Source organism: Pristiophorus japonicus, chromosome 2, assembly GCF_044704955.1.
Source record: "Pristiophorus japonicus isolate sPriJap1 chromosome 2, sPriJap1.hap1, whole genome shotgun sequence".
NCBI classification, from domain to species: domain Eukaryota; kingdom Metazoa; phylum Chordata; class Chondrichthyes; family Pristiophoridae; genus Pristiophorus; species Pristiophorus japonicus.
Window position 1 is genome coordinate 193,397,961 of NC_091978.1, and position 20,509 is coordinate 193,418,469.

Genomic DNA, 20,509 nt, shown 5'->3' on the forward strand with positions numbered 1-20,509 from the left:
AGAGCCCAGGGACATACCAAGCAGTGTGAGAGGGAGAGCCCAGGGACATACCAAGCAGTGTGAGGGGGAGGGCCCAGGGACATACCAAGCAGTGTGAGAGGGAGAGCCCAGGGACATACCAAGCAGTGTGAGAGGGAGAGCCCAGGGACATACCAAGCAGTGTGAGGGGGAGAGCCCAGAGACACACCCTGCAGTGTGAGATGGAGAGCCCAGGGGCACACCCTGCAGTGTGAGGGGGAGAGCCCAGGGACACACCCTGCAGTGTGAGAGGGAGAGCCCAGGGACACACCCCACAGTGTGAGAGGGAGACCCAGGGACATACCAAGCAGTGTGAGGGGGAGAGCCCAGGGACACATCCTGCAGTGTGAGAGGGAGAGCCCAGGGACATACCAAGCAGTGTGAGGGGGAGAGCCCAGGGACATACCAAGCAGTGTGAGAGGGAGAGCCCAGGGACACACACAGCAGTGTGAGAGGGAGAGCCCAGGGACATACCAAGCAGTGTGAGGGGGAGAGCCCAGAGACATACCAAGCAGTGTGAGGGGGAGAGCCCAGGGACATACCAAGCAGTGTGAGAGGGAGACCCAGGGACATACCAAGCAGTGTGAGAGGGAGAGCCCAGGGACATACCAAGCAGTGTGAGGGGGAGAGCCCAGAGACATACCAAGCAGTGTGAGATGGAGAGCCCAGGGACACACCCTGCAGTGTGAGAGGGAGAGCCCAGGGACACACCCCACAGTGTGAGAGGGAGACCCAGGGACATACCAAGCAGTGTGAGAGGGAGAGCCCAGGGACATACCCCACAGTGTGAGAGGGAGAGCCCAAGGACACACCCCGCAGTGTGAGAGGGAGAGCCCAGGGACATACCAAGCAGTGTGCCTGTGGGGGGACCAGGGACACACCCTGCAGTGTGAGAGAGTGAGCCCAGGGACACACCCCACAATGTGAGATGGAGAGCCCAGGGATACACCCTGCAGTGTGAGAGGGAGAGCCCAGGGACACACCCCACAATGTGAGATGGAGAGCCCAGGGACACACGATGTTGAATCAGTTTGGGTGGAGATAAGGACCCAGAAATTCCTGCCTCCCTCAGTCGGTACGGAATGTCTATGGACCCGGGAAGGCATTGCAAATGCCGGTTTTCAGCGCACAATGCGCATGCGCTGAAATCTAGCATATATTTAGGATATTTAAATCTAGGATATTTGCAAGAGCAAGATTGCGGGATTTACCCATATCTTGCTGAGCAAATGTCTTGAAAACTCTTGCGCATGATAAAAGCAGGCACATAGTCTATTTTTACAGGCATTAGAGTCTTAAAACACACTTAAAACATCAAAAATAAAATTAAAAATACACATTTTATTTTTACAAACCCTCCCCACTACGTTAAATTTATTTTAAACAATAATTTAAAAATTATTTTTATAAACTTGCACATTTTTTTTTCTCTGAGATATTTATTAACTTTAATTTCAATTGATTTTAATTATGTGAGGCGTGTTTTTTATTTTTTATTTAGTGTTATTGTGTTTGTTTTTTTTTCAATTAATACCAATGAGAACTTGTAGGTACAGATTTCCATTGCTATTAATTGAGAATACTGTACCTGATTGGTTGAGCAATCACACGTGGGAACCTGGAGGACGGGAGCGCGCTTCGCAGCACGGGAAGAGAAGGCCTCCCCACCAGAATCCCATGCTCCTCCGGGACTACCAGGTACTTTTGGAAAAATTCTCCGATCAGAGGCGTTTGTCCGAAAGAAGCCTTCGACCGAAATTTTAGGGCCAAGGAATTATGGGCCCAAGTTTCCGCCCTCTGTAAAAACGGTGCACCTCCATAAGGTGCGCTGACTTTCTGGAATAAAAAAGGCGCCAAAAACTTACCTTGTGATTCTCCGAGCTCCTCAACACGTCTTCGGCCTCAGCCTGGCGCAGCACAAGGGGTCGAGGGCGGAGCCAGGTCCCGGTGCTGAAAACAGTGCCGGGACCTCTGCACATGCGCGCGAGAGTGTGCGCGCATGTGCAGTAGTTCCTCGCAGACCGAATCTCTGTGACGCTGCATTGGAGGAGCCCTAAGCACACCGATCCTAGCCCTGGTCGAGTGGGTTCCCCGGGCATTGAAGATCGGGACTCGGGCTTCCCTCCCGTTCAGCTCCCCCCCTCCCTCTCTCCCGTTCAGCTCCCCCCCCCCCACCTCCCTCCCTCTCGTTCAGTTCCCACCCCGTTCAGCCTTCCTCACTTCCGTTCCGCCTCCCTACCTTCCATTCAGCCTACCCCCCTCCCGTTCAGCCTCCCCCCTTCCCTCCCGTTCTGCTTCCCTTGCTCCCGTTCAGCCTCCCCCTGCTCCCATTCAGCCTCCCCCCCTCCCTCCCGTTCAGCCCTTCCCCCTCCTCCCCTCCTCTCCCCCTCTCCCTCCTCTCCCCCCTCCTTCCCCCTCCTTCCCCCTCCTCTCCCCCTCCTCTCCCCTCTCATTCTCCCCTCCTCTCCCACCCTCCCTCCCCCTCCTCTCCCCGCCTCCCTCCCCTCTCCTCTCCCCTCTCCTCTCCCCCTCCCTCCTCTCACCCTCCTCCCCATCCTCTCACCCCCTCCCTCCCCATCCTCTCACCCCCTCGCTCCCCCCTCCACCAACCCCTCCCTCCTCCTCCCCCCTCCTGCCTCTCTCTCCCACCACCCATCGCTGTCAGAAACACAGAGCGACACTGAGAGAGACAGAGAGAGAGACACTGACAGAGACAGAGAGAGAAACACTGGGGGGCGGGGGGGCATCCCAGCATGCTGTTGGAGGGCTCCTGGTGCTGCAGTCAGTGAGTAGAAACTTAATTTTTTATTTATTGATTGATTTTTTATTATTTTTTAACATTTTTAATTTTTTTTTTGATTGATTTATTGGTTGATTTATTGATTTATTTATCATTTATTATTGATGATGGCTCTTTATTTGTAAAAGTGAAGTGTTTGATGTTTGTAAACTTCCTCCCCCTCATCACTCGTTCCCTACGCCTAATTTATAAGTGCAGGCAAGGTTTTTCTGAGCATACAAAAATCTACACTTACTCCAGTCTAAGTTAGTTTTGAGTAAATTTTCGCTGCCTAAACTTGCAAAACAGACGTAAGTGGATGGTAACGTCCCCTTTTGAAAAAAATATTCTAAAACGAAACTATTCTAACTCACTAGAATTGGAGCAAACTAAATGCCAAAAATTACAATTTCTAAGATACTTCATTCTATACTAATTGCTCCAAAAAAATAGGAGCAACTCAGGTCGAAACTTGAGTCCAATAAGGGGGAAAAGTCGCTGGTGGTTGTAGTCTATAGGCCTCTTAACAGTAGTTACACTGTTGGACGAAGTATAAATCAAGAAATAATGAAGATTTGTAAAAAAGGAATGGCAATAATCATGGGTGATTTTAACCTTCATATTGATTGGACATAGCAAATTAGTCAGAGTAGTCTTGAGGAAGAATTCATACAGTGTATCTGGGATAGTTTCTTTGAACAGTATGTTGCGGATCCAACCTGGTAGCAGGTTATCTTAGATCTGGTACTGTGTAATGAAACAGGATTAGGAAATGATCTCCTAGTAAAGGATCCTCTCGGAATGAGTGACCATAACCTGGTTGAATTTCAAATTCAGTTGGAGGGTGAGAAAGTTGGATCTCAAATCAGTGTCCTAAGTTTAAATAAAGGAGACTACAAAGGTATGAAGGTAGGGTTGGCTAAAGTGGACTGGGAAAATAGATTAAAGTGTGGGACGGTTGATGAGCAGTGGCAGACATTTAAGGAGATATTTCATAAACTCGCAACAAAAATATATCCCAATGAGAAGGAAAGACTGTAAGAGAAGGGATAACCATCCGTGGCTAACTAAGGAAATAAGGGATGGTGTCAAATTGAAAACAAGGGCAAACAATGTGGCCAAGATTAGTGAGAGGTCAGAAGATTGGGAAACTTTTAAAAGCCAGCAAAGAATGACTAAAAAAATGATAAAGAGAGGGAAAATAGATTATGCACGTAAACTAGCACAAAATTTAAAAACAGAGTTTCTGCAGGTACATAAAAAGGAAAAGAATGGCTAAAGTAAATATTGGACCCCTAGAGGATGAGACTGGGGAATTAATAATGGAGAACCGAGAAATGGCAGAGACGTTGAACAAATATTTTGTGTCGGTCTTCACAGTAGAAGACACTAAAAACATCCCAATAGAGGATAATCAAGGGGCTTTTGGGAGGGAGAAACTTAATACAATCATGATCATAAAGAAGTAGTACTCGGTAAAATAATGGGACTAAAGGCGGACAAGTCCCCTGGACCTGATGGCTTACATCCTTAGGTCTTAAAAGAAGTGGCTGCGGAGATAGTGGATGTATTGGTTGTGATCTACCAAAATTACCTGGATTCTGGTGTGGTCCCAATGGATTGAAAAACCGCAAATGTAATGCCTCTATTTAAAAAAGAAGGCAGACAAAAAGCAGGAAACTCTAGACCAGTTAGCCTTACATCTGTCATTGGGAAAATGCTGGAGTCCATTATTAAGGAAGCGAGACATTTGGAAAAGCATAATTCAATTAAGCTGAGTCAGCACGGTTTTATGAAAGGGAAATCATGTTTGACAAATTTGCTGGAGTTCTTTGAGGATGTAGCGAGCAGGGTGGATAAGGGGAACCAGTGGATGTGGTGTATTGTGTTCCTAACACAGATGAGATTGCACACAGGGAAGTTAAAGTAACAGTGACCTCAGTCTTTATTAAGGCACTCCAGAGTGAGGAACAGGCCTTAGGGGCCGGCTTATATACAGTGCTTCCAAGGGATGCTGGGATCCCTTGGAACTTCAGGGGATGCACTCCCTGGTGGCGGAGCATGGGAGTGCATGCTTTACAGATACACAACATCACTCCCCCCCAAAGTCAAAGTGAAAACTATTTATAAGGTGAGGCGGTCAGGAGACTTTCTTTCCCTGGTGGACCGCCTCAGTACAAATGTCTGTTCTGGTGTGTTGGCTGTGCCCTCGCTGGGCTGGCGTGTTGTTGGCCCTGCAGGGTTGCTGGTGAGCCTGGCCTTGCTGGACTGTTGGGCGTGATGGGTTCGATTTCCTGGTCTGGGGTGGTGTTGTTGATCCTTTGGGTGTGTTTTGTGGGTTCAAAAAAGGTGTTGTCTGCTGTGGGTTGTTCAGGGCAGTCTGTGAACCGCAGCCTCGTTTGGTCCAGGTGCTTTCTGCAAATTTGTCCATTGTCTAGTTTGATTACAAACACCCTACACCCTTCTTTAGCTATCACCGTGTCTGCGATCCACTTGGGACCATGTCCATAGTTTAGCACATACACAGGGTCATTCTGATCAATTTTCCGTGACACAGTGGCGTGACCATCGTTTACATCTTGTTGCTGCCGCCTGCTCTCTATCTGCTCATGTAGGTTGGGGTGAACCAGCAAGAATCTGGTTTTAAGTGTCCTTTTCATGAGTAGCTCAGCCGGGGGCACCCCTGTGAATGAGTGGGGTCTCGTGCGGTAGCTGAGCAGTACCTGGGACAGGCGGGTTTGGAGTGAGCCTTCTCTGACTCGTTTAAGGCTCTGTTTGATTGTTTGTACTGCCCGCTCTGCCTGCCCATTGGAAGCTGGTTTAAACAGGGCCGAGGTGACATGTTTAATCCCATTGCGGGTCATGAATTCTTTAAATTCGGCACTGGTGAAACATGGCCCGTTGTCACTGACCAATATGTCAGGCAAGCCATGGGTGGCAAAGATGGCCCTCAGGCTTTCAATGGTGGTAGTGGCGGTGCTTCCCGACATTATTTCACATTCAATCCATTTTGAAAAAGCATCCACCACCACCAGGAACATTTTACCGAGAAACGGGCCCACATAGTCGACATGGATCCTCGACCATGGTCTGGAGGGCCAGGACCACAAACTTTGTGGTGCCTCTCTGGGCGCACACACGCTGCATTGCCGTACACAAGACTCTAAGTCAAGAGTCGATACCGGACCACCACACGTGGGATCTGGCTATTACTTTCATCAATACTATACCTGGGTGTGTGCTGTGGAGATCCGAGATGAATGTCTCCCTGCCCTTTTTGGGTAGCACTACACGGTTACCCCAAAACAGGCAGTCTGCCTGATTGGACAGCTCATCCTTTCGCCACTGGAACGGCTTGATTAGCTCTTGCATTTCAAAGGGGATGCTGGCCCAGCTCCCATACAGTGTACAGTTTTTTACTAGGGACAGCAGAGGATCTTGGCTGGTCCAAGTTCTTGTTGTAGAACGCTTTAAAAGTCAGTGACACCTGCTGAAAATATGTATGTATGTTTAAAATGGTAGCCAGATATAAAGCATGATGGGAACTCAGTTAGCCAAGTTAGCTAAATTGCTGACTGAGTGCTGACCCTGCAGTGCCTGGTATCCGGAGTGTCTTGAATCAACAACGTGAGACAAGATACCATAACAGAACACTGCAGTAGCTAATACGGAGTATCCTTAAATCAATGACTCCAGATGGGGTACCTAGCAACCATGTTAAGATAAGAAAACTAGGCACTGGCAGAACCCACGAGCAACAGAAATAAGGAGGCCTGGAGAACATCACAAGGACATGAATCAGCTCCAGCTGACATGAACCGAGCATGCAGCCCCCTGATGTACCGGGGTTAATTCTATTGGTCCAAAGAAACCTATATATAATCTATAATCATTATGATTGGATTGTGTCCAGCCGATGTGGACTGAGTAACTGGAATGAACTGTTGTAAAACATATAAATATCGGTGAATTTCTTTGTTCAGCGGAATAGAGTGCCTGGAGTTGAACCAGAGGCTCTCTCCCCGCCGGCTTAATAAAGGTCATTTTGATGTTGAACCGACCCAGAGTGTTGAGTGATTCTTCCAGGAAAACATTCGCGCTAACATCCTAATCTGGCGGGCCGTGACAGGTGATTTATCATTTTCAAACGCTTCCATGACCATCAACAAGACTGCGGGCTGCACCACCATCAACAAGTTTGCAGGCTGCGCCATTTCCAACCCCATGATGGGCAATGGTAGCCGACTGAGAGCATCCGCACAGTTCTCGGTGCCTGGCCTGTGGCGGATGGTATAGGTATAAGCTGATGGCATGAGTGCCCACCTTTGTATGCGGGCTGAGGCATTAGTATTTATCCCCTTGTTTTCAGCGAACAGGGATATGAGGGGCTTGTGATCGGTTTCCAGCTCAAATTTGAGGCCAAACAGGTACTGATGCATTTTCTTTATCCCGAACACACACGCTAATGCCTCTTTCTCAATCATGCTGTAGGCCTCCTCAGCCTTAGACAAGCTCCTGGAGACATAGGTGACAGGTTGCAACTTCCCCACGACATTAGCTTGTTGTAATACACACCCAACTCCATACGACGATGCATCACATGCTAGCACAAGTCTTTTACACGGGTTATACAATACAAGCAGCTTGTTGGAGCATAAAATGTTTCTGGCTTTCTCAAAAGCAATTACTTGTTTTTTTTCCCTATACCCAGTTCTCACCTTTTAGCAATAACTCATGTAGGGGCTCTAAGAGGGTGCTTAACCCCAGTAGAAAGTTACCAAAATAGTTGAGGAGTCCCAGGAACGACTGCAGCTCCGCGACGTTCTGTGGCCTGGGCACATTCCTGATAGTCTCCGTCTTGGTGTCTGTGGGCCGAATGCCGTCCGCCGCGATCTTTCTCCCCAAAAACTCCACTTCTGTTGCCATGAATACGCACTTGGACCTCTTCAACCGCAGCCCTATGCGATCCAGTCGCTGGAGGACCTCCTCCAGGTTTTGTAGGTGCTCGGCGGTGTCCCGACCAGTGACCAATATGTCATCCTGAAAAACCACCATGTGTGGTACCGACTAGAGTAGGCTCTCTAAGTTTCTCTGGAAGATCGCTGAACTGACCGAATTCCAAATGGGCATCTGTTGTAGATGAACAGTCTCTTGTGCGTGTTGATGCAGGTGAGGCTCTTCAAAGACTCCACAGCTCCTGCGTCATGTAGGCCGATGTCAGGTCGAGCTTGGTGAACGTCTTACCTCCTGCCAGTGTCGCAAATAGGTCATCTGCCTTAGGTAGCAGGTATTGGTCCTGTAGCGAGAAACGATTCATCGTTACTTTATAATCGCTGCAAATCCTGACCGTGCCATCACTTTTGAGTACTGGAACAATCGGGCTGTCCCACTTGCTGAATTCCACTGGGGAGATGATGCCCTCACGTTGCAGCCTGTCCAGCTCGATTTCCACTCTCTCCCTCATCATGTGAGGTACCGCTCGCACCTTTGCCCCAGAAAAGTTTCCAATGCCTGGCTCAAAAAGGGAAGGAAATTTGTTAAGAACCTGGGTACATGAGGCCTCACCGACATGTGATAGTGCTCGGATATCATCCCAGTTCCAGCGGATTTTGACCAGCCAGATCCTTCCAAGCAGTGTGGAGCCATTGCCTGGGACAATCCAGAGTGGCAGTTCATGCATCGCGCCCTCGTAAGTGACCCTGACCATGGCGCTGCCCAGGACAGTTTTAAGCTCTTTGGTGTACATTCTCAGTTTTGTGTGGATGGGGCTCAGGGCTGGTCTGAGTGCCTTGTTGCACCACAGACTCTCAAACATCTTTTTACTCATGATGGATTGGCTAGCACCAGTGTCCAGTTCCATGGCTACAGGTAAGCCATTCAAATTTACATTTAGCATTATAGGTGGACAGTTCATCAAAAATGTATGCACCCCGTGTACTTCAGCATCTGCTTCCTCTCTCTGAGGCTCGAAATTGCTTTGATCCACCATGGACCGATCGTCCTCTGCCATGTGGTGGTTGGCAGGTTTTGCAGAGCTTGCAGCTCATCTGCAAGCTCGTTGGAGGTGCCCCATTGTTCCACAGCTCTTGCAAACATACCCTTTGAAGCGGCATGAATAGACTGAATGGGAGCCTTCATAATGCCAACAAGGTGTGAATTGCCTTGCATTCATCATTTGTTGCGGACTCTGAGTCATCTGGGTCACCTGAGGCCTGCTGGCAATTGCAGACTCGTGGGTTCTGCCCTGTACATTTCTGTTCGCAAACACAGTTCCAGTTAATTTATGAACATTGCTAGCACTTGCGTGCTGAGAGATTTGTTTGGTGTTATCACTGGTGGACATAAACGCCTGTGCTATCGCAATGGTCTTGCTGAGAGTCGGTGTCTCTACAGTCAAAAGTTTTCGTAGGATGGTCTCGTGGCCAATGCCCAGTACAAAAAAGCTTCCGAGCATTTGCTCCAGGTAGCCATCAAACTCACATTGATCTGCAAGTCGCCTTAGCTCGGCAACATAGCTCGCTACTTCCTGACCTTCAGGTCGCTGGCACGTGTAGAACCGATACCTCGCCATCAACACGCTCTCCCTCGGGTTAAGATGCTCCCAAACCAGTGTACACAGCTCCTCATCTGATTTATCTGTGGGTTTCACCAGAGCAAGAAGATTCTTCATGAGGCTGTAGGTCGGGGCCCCGCAGACCGTGAGGAGGACCGCTCTCCTTTTTGCAGTGCTTCCTTCTCCGTCCAGCTCATTGGCTACAACGTACGGGTCCAGCCATTCAACATAGGCTTCCCAGCCCTCACCCTCTGAGAACTTCTCCAGGATGCCCACAGTTTTCTGCGTCTTTGCGTTGGATTCATATACTCGTCGCCAGTTGTTGTGTTCCTAACACAGATGAGACTGCACACAGGGAAGTTAAAGTAACAGTGACCTCAGTCTTTATTAAGACACTCCAGAATGAGGAACAGGCCTTCGGGGCCGGCTTATATACAGTGCTCCCAAGGGATGCTGGGATCCCTTGGGGCATCAGGGGATGCACTCCCTGGTGGCAGAACATGGAATGCATGCTTTACAGATACACAACATGGTGTATTTGGATTTTCAGAAAGCATTTGATAAAGTGCCACATAAAAAGTTACTGTACAAGTTAAAAGTTCACAGGGTTGGCATGTATCAAGGATTAGCTAACGAACAGAAAACAGAGTCGGGATAAATGGGTAATTTTCCGGTTGGCAAACAGTAACTAGTGGGGTGCCACAGGGAACAGTGCTGGGGCCTCAAATATTTATAATCAATATCAATGACTTGGATGAAGGGACCGGATGTAATGTGCCAAGTTTGCTGATGATACAAAAATGGGTGGGAAAGTAAATTGTGAGGAGGACACAAAAAATCTGCAAAGAGATATAGACAAGTTAAGTGAATGGGCAAAAAGTTGGCAGATGGAGTATAATGTGGAAAAACGTGAGGTTATCCACTTTGGCAGAAAAAAATACAAAAGCAAATTATAATTTAAACGGAGAAAAATTGCAAAGTGCTGCAGCACACAAAGACTTGAGGGTCCTTGTGCATAAAACACAAACAATGTATATGCAGATACAGCAATAATCAGGAAGGCAAATGGAATGTTGACCTTTATTGCAAGGGGGATAGAGTATAAAAGCAGAGAAGTACTATTACAACTGTACAGGGTATTGGTGAGGCCACACCTGGAGTACTGTTTACAGTTTTGGTCTCCGTATTTAAGGAAGGATATACTTGCATTGGAGGCTGTTCAGAGAAGGTTCACTAGGTTGATTCCGGAGATGAGGGGGTTGACTTATGAAGATAGGTTCAGTAGATTGTGCCTATACTCAATGAAGTTCAGAAGAATGAGAGGTGATCTTATCGAAATATATAAGATAATAAGGGGACGAGACAAGGTGGATGCAGAGAGCATATTTCCACGCATAAAGGAAACTGAAACTAGGGGACATAGACTCAGAATAAGGGGCCGCGCATTTAAAACTGAAATGAGGAGGAATTTCTTCTGTCAGAAGGTTGTAAATCTATGGGATTATCTGCCCTAGAGAGCTGTGGAGGCTGGGTCATTGAATATATTTAAGGCAGAGATAGACAGATTTTTGAGCGATAAGGGAGTAAATGTTTACGGGAAGCGGGCAGGGAAGTGGAGCTGAGTCCATGATTAGATCAGTAATGATCTTATTAAATGGCGTACCATGCTCGAGGGGCCAGGTGGCCTACTTCTGCTCATATTTCTAATGTTATGTTTTTATGTTCTCTCCCCCAAGCTGCTGGCCTGGCCGAAACCCTTCCTGGTGGCCCAGTGGACCAAACTTTAAAAATCTTGCAGGCTCTCCCCTTTAAGTGAAGAGGAGAGCTGTGGTGACACGGCACTGTGATGACATCATCAGTGCTATGCTGATGACTGACAGTGGTGGACACTACACCCGCCCCCAACTTCCGCCCCTCTAGTGTGCTTACCGCCGCATATCCGCCCCCATTATGAGCGGCTTCTGGCACGCCGATAAAAACATCCAAAGAGAGGAATTTTGCTCAAGATGCCATCTCATCCACCGCGGCAGGAAAAATATTAGAAACAGGGTGCGTGCCGCCCATTTCCAGCGGTGGGCAATTTCGGCCCCAGGAAGTCTCATTACAATTGCACAGGGCTTTAGTGAGACCACACCTGTGCACAGTTTTGGTCTCCTTATCTGAGGAAAGGCAAACTTGTCTTGGAGGCAGTGCAGGATACGGGGTCTGCTATTTAAGACTGAGATGAGGAGGAATTTATTCACTCAGAGGGTTGTGAATCTTTGTAATTCTCTACCCCAAAGGGCTGTAGATGCTGAATCATTAAGTATATTCAAGGCTGAGATAGATTTTTGGACTCTAGGGGAATGAAGGGATATGAGGATCGGGCAGGAAAGTGGAGTTGAGTTCGAAGATCAGCCATGATCTTATTGAACGGCGGAGCAGTTTCGGGGGGTCGTATGGCCTACTCCTGCTCCTAATTCTTATGTAAAACACACTGCATAGCAAAGCAAGAGCAGGACAACGTTCTTACTCTCCTGGGCTCCTGGGATGAGATTTTATTCACTAACTTTACACTGACTTTACTCTATATTGTTTAGAGGAAAATGTTTAAAATTTGATTGCTTCTGTTATAAAGTCTTTATTTTAAGTAGAGTCATAGAAACATAGACATAGAAACATAGAAAATAGGTGCAGGAGTAGGCCATTCGGCCCTTCTAGCCTGCACCGCCATTCAATGAGTTCATGGCTGAACATGCAACTTCAGTACCCCATTCCTGCTTTCTCACCATACCCCTTGATTCCCCTAGTAGTAAGGACTTCATCTAACTCCTTTTTGAATATATTTAGTGAATTGGCCTCAACAACTTTCTGTGGTAGAGAATTCCACAGGTTCACCACTCTCTGGGTGAAGAAATTCCTCCTCATCTCGGTCCTAAATGGCTTCCCCCTTATCCTTAGACTGTGTCCCCTGGTTCTGGACTTCCCCAACATTGGGAACATTCTTCCTGCATCTAACCTGTCTAACCCCGTCAGAATTTTAAACGTTTCTATGAGGTCCCCTCTCATTCTTCTGAACTCCAGTGAATACAAGCCCAGTTGATCCAGTCTTTCTTGATAGGTCAGTCCCGCCATCCCGGGAATCAGTCTGGTGAACCTTCGCTGCACTCCCTCAATAGCAAGAATGTCCTTCCTCAGGTTAGGAGACCAAAACTGTACACAATACTCCAGGTGTGGCCTCACCAAGGCCCTGTACAATTGTAGCAACACCTCCCTGCCCCTGTACTCAAATCCCCTCGCTATGAAGGCCAACATGCCATTTGCTTTCCTAACCGCCTGCTGTACCTGCATGCCAACCTTCAATGACTGATGTACCATGACACCCAGGTCTCTTTGCACCTCCCCTTTTCCTAATCTGTCACCATTCAGATAATAGTCTGTCTCTCTGTTTTTACCACCAAAGTGGATAACCTCACATTTATCCACATTATACTTCATCTGCCATGCATTTGCCCACTCACCTAACCTATCCAAGTCACTCTGCAGCCTCATAGCATCCTCCTCGCAGCTCACACTGCCACCCAACTTAGTGTCATCCGCAAATTTGGAGATACTACATTTAATCCCCTCGTCTAAATCATTAATGTACAGTGTAAACAGCTGGGGCCCCAGCACAGAACCTTGCGGTACCCCACTAGTCACTGCCTGCCATTCTGAAAAGTACCCATTTACTCCTACTCTTTGCTTCCTGTCTGACAACCAGTTCTCAATCCATGTCAGCACACTACCCCCAATCCCATGTGCTTTAACTTTGCACATTAATCTCTTGTGTGGGACCTTGTCGAAAGCCTTCTGAAAGTCCAAATATACCACATCAACTGGTTCTCCCTTGTCCACTCTACTGGAAACATCCTCAAAAAATTCCAGAAGATTTGTCAAGCATGATTTCCCTTTCAGAAATCCATGCTGACTTGGACCTATCATATTACCTCTTTCCAAATGCACTGCTATGACATCCTTAATAATTGATTCCATCATTTTACCCACTACCGATGTCAGGCTGACCGGTCTATAATTCCCTGTTTTCTCTCTCCCTCCTTTTTTAAAAAGTGGGGTTACATTGGCTACTCTCCACTCCATAGGAACTGATCCAGAGTCAATGGAATGTTGCAAAATGACTGTCAATGCATCCACTATTTCCAAGGCCACCTCCTTAAGTACTCTGGGATGCAGTCCATCAGGCCCTGGGGATTTATCGGCCTTCAATCCCATCAATTTCCCCAACACAATTTCCTGACTAATAAGGATTTCCCTCAGTTCCTCCTCCTTACTAGACCCTCCGACCCCTTTTATATCCGGAAGGTTGTTTGTGTCCTCCTCAGTGAATACCGAACCAAAGTACTTGTTCAATTGGTCCGCCATTTCTTTGTTCCCCGTTATGACTTCCCCTGATTCTGACTGCAGGGGACAATAATGAAAATACAGAAGTAGGCACAGATATTAGATAGTGATAGCACATTGCAAGAATATAAGCAAGCATTTTCCAGGCACAGAAGTGACACTAATGAATTATGAGTGACTATCCACCAAGTCTTTTACATAAAGACTGATAAGTAGGATAGTTTCTGCAACAAGAGACTCCGGGGATGATTTGGATTTGGGTGGACATTGGGCAGGGTGGTCACATCTGCCCGATATCACCAGCAGGAGGCTCAATTAAACTTAATAACTGGACCAAATTATAATAAAATAGGTGAAGTGCCAGCGATACATGAACACTGACATGCAGTAGGCAGCTCGCCTTTTGGGAAAATCTGCCAATTCTTCTGTAGAGCTGAGCTGGCAGGGACAGCTTATGTGGAGGGTTCTGACGATAGCAGGCAGAGGGTCGCAGTTGCGGGACCGACATTTGTGCAGGCAGGAGAGCATTCAAAAAATAACAGAGCAGTCTCCAGTGGTCCCATTAAGTCCCATCAGTTCCACTGAACAGGGCTTGCACAGCACACTCCACTCAGCCTTCACTTCACTCCACCCCGTCTTTTGGATAAGACATTAAACCGAGGCCCCGTCTGCTCTCTCGAGTGGATGTAAAAGATCCCACGGCACTACTTTGAAAAGCAGGGAGTTATCTCCAGTGTCCTTGTCAATATCTATCCCTCAATCAACATCACAAAAAAAACGATTATCTGGTCATTATCACATTGCTGTTTGTGGGAGCTTGCTGTGCGCAAATTGGCTGCCGCATTTCCTACATTACAACAGTGATTACACTTCAAAAGTAATTCATTGGCTGTAAAGCATCCAGTGGTTGTGAAAAGCACTATATAAATCCACTTCTTTCTTTCCTGCTCAGCAGAAGTCCATCCAGTGTCCAATCCACTAATAAAATCCGCCAGAAAAGTCTCACATCGCCACTGGCAGCACTACTTAAAGAGAAACTCACCTATAGGTAATTGGGTCATAGGATCTGTGCGCTATTGTGCTCTTTGGATTCACAGCAGTGTTTCCAGATTCCAGATTGCTTCTTCCTGAGAATGTTTGCATTACTTACCCTCAGTAAGTTTAAACTAGTTATCATGGGTGCCATTACTGGCAGTCCGACTTGGATGGAGGAAGAGATGCTGCAGCATCAACCTCAGTAACTAGCTCAACCAGCACCTGGGCCAATCAGAAGACAGCAGGGGAGTTATCCCCGGTGTCCTGGCCAATATTTATCCTTCAAACAACATAACAAGAACAGATTATCAAGCCATTATCACATTGCTGTTTGTGGAAGTTGCTGGGTGCAGATTGGCTGCCGCAGGACTCCACAGCCAGCACACAGGGTGTACAGACATAGGGCTAGATTTTCCACTTTTTTTGCATCGTTAACGCCCATTTAACGCCCATTTTACCGCTGAAATGACGAATAACGCCAATATATCACCAATTTAGCCACAAAATGGAAACTGGCAGACATTTTTCAGAAACTTATCGCTGATTGTTGCTTTCCCCATGTGCATAATTCCGGGAAAAAATAATCCCGCCCGCCCACTTTTTTGGGGCGGAATCATTAGAATGGGCGAAATCAACGCCCATAATATCGCCCAGCGTTAGTTTTCGCACGAAATTAACGCTAAGATTCAATAATACCAACCGTCCACTTTTTTGTGTCGTAAAGATCACATTTGCCGAAACTAATGCCCATGAGATTGCCCACCATCACTTTCAACATCTCGCACACAATATCGCTCGTCCAAAAAAACACCCGGAAAAAGTGGAACTGTTCTGAACTAAAGCCAGCGATGTGGCTGCCATTTTTAAAAGCACAGATCACTTCATTCAAAAGGCTGCTTCAACTTCGGGGGAGTTTGGATTGACTCTGAAGTTCTTCTCAGATGAAGTGACCATCTCAACAGACATATTTTCAGACTCTGGACTATTGGAAGTTTATTCTAAGTGTATTTTAGTGAGGAAATGATTGCTTCTGATCAATCGTTATTATACTTTCATTGTAATGGGGCCAGCCATTTCTCAGCCTGCATCGATTAATACGCAGATGCTGCAGAGTGCAGATGACTCAATATGTGATGCACATCATTATGTGCCCAATTTAAGACGTGCAAGAATGAGGAGGACGATCAGACCGTACACACCCCGCACTGACAGGGAGAAGAGGTCTTACCTCGACCTGCCTTCGGAGACTGCGCTTACACAAGGTGGTGATCACTGAAATATGTGAGCTCATCAGGCCACATATGCAGCCTGCCATCAGGACATCAGTGTCGGTTGAGGTCAAGGTCACCGCAGCACTGTGTTTTTACGCGTCCGGTTCCTTTCGGGCCTCCGCAGCCGAGATTTACCCTCTGTCTCACCATGCAACCCATCGCTGCATTAGACAGGTCACGGATGCCCTGTAAGTGCGAAGGATGGACTTTATCAGCTTCCCCATGACCATGGAGGCTCAGACTGACAGGACTGGAGCATTCTACCATTGCTAAGTTCCCCAGGGTGCAATACAGTGCACTCACATCGCCATGCGGCCACCTTCTCAGGACCCGCAGCATTTTTGTAACAGAAAAGGATTTCACTCCCTGAAGGTGCAACTAGTTGTTGACCACAACCAGATCATCATGGCAGTGAATGCCAAATGTCCGGCCATGTGGAGGCTCACATCCTGCGTGGGAGCGCTGTCTCTGACATCTTTAAGAGTCAGCCACAAGGACAATGCTGGTTGCTTGGTGATAACCGATATGGCCAAGCCACATGGCTGATGATCCCCTGCTTGACACCCACACCGAGGCTGAGAAGCGATACAACCAGAGCCACAGAGACACACGCAATGTGGTCCATGAAACAATAACTATGCTTACGCACCGCTTCAAATGTCTGAACCACTCAGGAGGGGAGCTACAATACAACCCTGAACAAGTAGATAAATTCGTGGTCGTGTGCTCCATGCTGCACAACCTGGCTATCAGGAGGGACCAAGAATTGCCAGAAGGGACTGATGCTCCACCTCAGGAGAGAGAGGAAGAGAACAACGAGAAGCTGTATGCTGACCTAGGGCCAGACAATCAGGCTGACTATGCAACCATGCCCACAACCCCTTCCAGACCACAGGAAAGGGCCAATGGTCGTTACATAGCTGCAAGACTCTTACGTGAGGAGCTGATATTTGAACGATTTGCCTGAAAGAACATTGCTGTGAGTGACAACGCTGACACACTGCTGTGTGTGTGCAGCTCAGATATCAATGGTGTCCATCACCTTGGTGCCAGGTAAAGTTTACATTGATTGAAGTTAAGTTTTATTCAACTCTTTCATGTTAAGGAATCACGAGTGTGTAACGGTCCAGCTATCTGAGACAATGCGCAACAAGGTTCTGTTCAATAAAATTGTTTTTATACCAACATTGGTCTGAAATCATAAGTATCACAGGCAAAAACACCCAACCCCCCACCCACACCTCATTTTTTCCACCACTGACATCAATCAAATGTTCAACATCAAAACAGAATAAAGTTCAAAGCAGGAGGGTGGGGGTGGTCCCATCCCCCCATACATTACAACAAATTGCATACATCCAGATGGAGCAAAAACACAGCCATCGCCTACAGACATGAACCTCACTTTCCTTCCCCCCTCCCCTTCTTCTCCGCACGTCGACCTCTTCCCCTCCTCCCATCCTCGCTCCACAGCACCTGGCCGACGAGCTCCTCAGGTGGTGCCTCATTGGGGATTTGAAGGCAGAGGTGGTGGTTGCACAGGTACAGGAGCGGGGGGAGCCAAGGAGGCAACATTCTCTAATGCAGAAGCAGGATCTTGGACCTTCCTCTCATCTGTCATTCGCAGTGGTGGTGTGGAACCTAGGGGTGGAGTGCCGCACTCTGGGACCACTGGGAGGCCTGTGCCAGCAGTGTTCCTGGCTATTGCATCCAAGGCCACCGCCATCCGTGGAACGTGCTCAGTTATGGTGGCCAGCTGTCGGGATATGCCCCCCAATGCTTCCAAGAGCTGGTCACCAATGTCTACAGTCCTCCTGGACAACTGTACCATCTCTCCGCTCTCATGTGGCGCTCATGGACCAGACCTGCCACGTCCACGAGGCCTCCGCGGGGTCGGCGCCCTCTTGGGGAGAAATGGTGTGCTTTGTGAAGAAGTGCTTGGGGCTGATACCTCAAGAGTGGAGGCGGGAAAGACCGGAGGAGCACTAGATGGCCTTGGGGTAGAATGGCTTCTGGAGCGTGGCGATGCAGGTTCCTCGAAGTCCACACTCTCATCCGTGCAGAACAGACCCAGTGGATTGACGGTTAGAATCAGAGCTCCTCAGCACCAGGTGTAGGATCGTCCGGAGAGTCGGGCCTCGCGCCCCCACCTTCTGGCCTCTGTGGTCTTGCCTGGGGCCACGCTGCTGGCTAAGCCGTAAAACAGGAGAAGGGGGTGCTAGGGTCACAAGATGAGTCCAGTGCTACACACAGCATATACACAACAAAAGCACCACTGCTGTCAAAATCATCACAGACATCACATTTCATGACCATCAACACATGGTGCATTGCAATGATTTTCATGAGGCCAGCATTATTTCTAGGACAATTTTAGAAATCATCTATCATATATGGTTGTTCAGATATGAGTGGGTGTGGCATCTATTGAATTTACATCATGCAATGGTGTAATCTTTACTCACGTGGCATCACTTCAGAGTCTACAGATGCTTCCATGGCTGTCCGGCTGTGCTTCCCCATGAGTGCGAGCACCCGCTCCTCCATCTCAGTGATGTTGCTGGGGACTGGTGGCCCCCCCCCCCCCCCACTCGTTCACCTCTGCACAGACCTCATTGTCAATAGCTTCTTCTGTAAAAGATGACAGGATGACATGGCATGAGATTATTGCGTGATATCATTGCTAGGTACTGTCACAGAGACTGATACAACATTTCACCGACAGATGTAATCATGATTATTATGATAATTATCATTCTTTACCTAAAGACGTACACCGTGACCGCAGGCTTTGAGTAAAACATTCCCGGTAAAAGTGAAAGACATCACATCTGCTAATAGTCACTCATGACTGTTAGAAATCAAATTATATAAATACATAAGTACATGTAAATAAATGTAATACTTACTCCTGCAGATCCCACAAGGTCGTTCCATCGTTCGTGGCATTGGTTGCCCTCAGGCACCTCGTTGGTCGCCGACGAGACCACCTCTGCTATCTCGGTCCATATCTTCTGGTGAGCCTTTGGGGTGGGCTTCCCACGCCCTCTCTGTGTCAAATCACCCCAGCGTAACTCGACCTCCTGCAGGAGGGAGGCATTTGCCTCGTCTGAGAACCTCCTTGTTCTTTTGTGCCCTCCAATGTACTCCTCTCCCACCTCACTGCTCTCTCCAGCGTCAGTCTCCACAGAGTGCTGTGATGCCTCCTCCTTTCTCTCCATTATAGGCCAAATTCGGGCAAATATGTGGCTGGTAACAGCTAATTTTTGTTTCCCTATTTGCTCTAAAGCTCCAAACTCTCCCTCTTTCCTCCCAAAGCAGCCACACCGCACCCAGGCACGCCTTCAGTCCCTCTCAGCTCCCTCTCTATCTCTTCTTCTGTGCATGTCATGGTGACCCTTGACCTCCTGAAGCGCGGTAATCGAGCGTTGCTATGCCGTTGCTAAGGACGCCGACACTTAAAGGCAGAAGGTCAGAGAGATTTAACGCTAGTGCCCATTTCATATTGCTCACACTAATGCCCAATTTCAAAAATGGAGACTCGGTGCTTTGAGAATGGGTGAGAAGCTGGTGATCTGAAAACCCATTTTTACCGTCCACGCCAGAAATAACGCCCATTTTTGGGCGACATGCACAAAAATGTAAAATTTAGCCCCAAGAGTCACTTTGTTGCATCAATGTGAAAAGCAGTGCATCAGGAGGCTGTTCTTCTCCAGGCAGACTATTGCAGACCTCGGCAGCCTCCTGACGTCTCCTGCAACAGGACCTGCTGCCTGTTGGACCAGGGGCCCAGGCATTTGCATTGGCTATCAAAGTCACCTTGACCCTCAACATTCTCCCCAATATTCAGACTTTCCATTAACGTGACAGGATGGGTGCTGGGGGACAAGGGCCTATATATATGGCTTGTGATACCCCTTCCCAAGCCTACTATTCCTGAACAGTGGGACCACGATGATCATAACTGAGGACAACATAAGGCTCCTCAAACAAAGGTCTCAGCATCTCAACATGTCTGGAGGCTCCCTATAATATAGCCCCACAATAATTATCATAATTATGAGAAATCCTTATCTCTGTCCTGCTCAGTGGAGCTAGGAGAGAACTTCACTTTATGTTGAGCTCTCACCTGGGCAGATGCAGCCACTGGTACCTGGTGCTGCTCACTCATGCTAGATGTTTCATGACATCCAGACCCCTCTAGCTCACTATTGAATCAATGTGGAATGCCAAAATCTGTGCCCAATTCTCATTCTGAGTTCAAATTGCAGCTTTAATTTGAAATCTATATTCCTTCATTCTAGTTCCCTCAGATACTGGAAACAGTCTGTTTCTATCTACTCTGTCCCAGATCTCCATAATTTTAAACATGCTATCAAATCACCCCTTTAACTCTTCTCTTTGAATTAAAAGAGCAAAAAAGTGTCATTTTTCTTCGAATTTGTATTTTCTTATCTCACAACAGTATACTAG